We start from the raw sequence: 857 nt of genomic DNA on the forward strand, positions 1-857 counted from the left end.
CGGGCTGCGGGAGTTTTCGATGAAAGTAAAGGAGGACAGTGTTGTAGTTCTTGTCGGGACAAATTTCCAAAATGTAAATGGGTCAGTGGAGGGGCACCCAGGGTGACAGCATAGGTTCCTGCAGGCAGAAAGGAGACGGAGCGTTAACGTGTGTCAGTGAAGCATGTCAGGCAGTGTAAGTCTTCCAATTCCAGAGTGGAAAAAAATAAAATGAAAAATAAGATCTGTATTGGGAGTGAGAGTGAGTCATGAGAGAAAGCCCTTTCCCTGGACATTGTAAATCACTGTAAACACAGCAGACGGTTGAGTCATTAGACACTCATAGCGGGTGTTCACTTCATTTAAGTGTGCCCCACTAATCAATTAGTGCAATACATGGCAGGCACCTCCATTGTGACAGCACACTTCTACAAGCATCCAGCTCCAAAGGCCTAGGAACAAGCCAGGCTCTGCAACTATTTCACATCACTTTGATCTCATTAAATAGAATAAACCCCACACTGATTATTAAGAGGACAAACACAAGCCCCTTGTCCTCATGTCACTCACTTCCCACCATAAAACACACTTCACCGCATCTATGTCACCAACTTAGACAGCAGCGCTGACTCCTACCCGGGCACTTTATTTACCATCTATCCAATGCTTATTAATACTGGAAGACACCTTCTGGCAGCATCCGGAGGAGCAGCCTTCTCCACTGTCACCTCTGAGGATTAAATTAACTCACAATATTGCTTATTAGTGTGTTACATTGTATCCAGACAAGGCAAGCTCACTTCCATATTAATTGGTTTGAATCACCTCCTTCAGCTCGTGGCCCCGTGTACAGTAACTAGGAGACCGGAACATCACCC

At 45.4% G+C, this 857-nt stretch overlaps 1 protein-coding gene across 1 annotated transcript in view; it reads right to left on the bottom strand.

Moving 5' to 3' along the window:
- NR4A2 (nuclear receptor subfamily 4 group A member 2) overlaps positions 1–118 on the bottom strand; it is a 10,888-nt gene extending 10,770 nt beyond the window's left edge. Inside the window, exon 1 of the mRNA XM_018553165.1 lies at positions 2–118. The gene's annotated coding sequence lies outside the window, so the exon portion shown is untranslated. The remainder of the gene's footprint in view (position 1) is intronic.
- Between the last annotated feature and the right edge of the window lie 739 nt (positions 119–857).

Source organism: Nanorana parkeri, unplaced genomic scaffold (genome assembly GCF_000935625.1).
Source record: "Nanorana parkeri isolate BGI_ZX_2015 unplaced genomic scaffold, ASM93562v1 scaffold112, whole genome shotgun sequence".
In the NCBI taxonomy this organism is placed as follows: Eukaryota; Metazoa; Chordata; class Amphibia; order Anura; family Dicroglossidae; genus Nanorana; species Nanorana parkeri.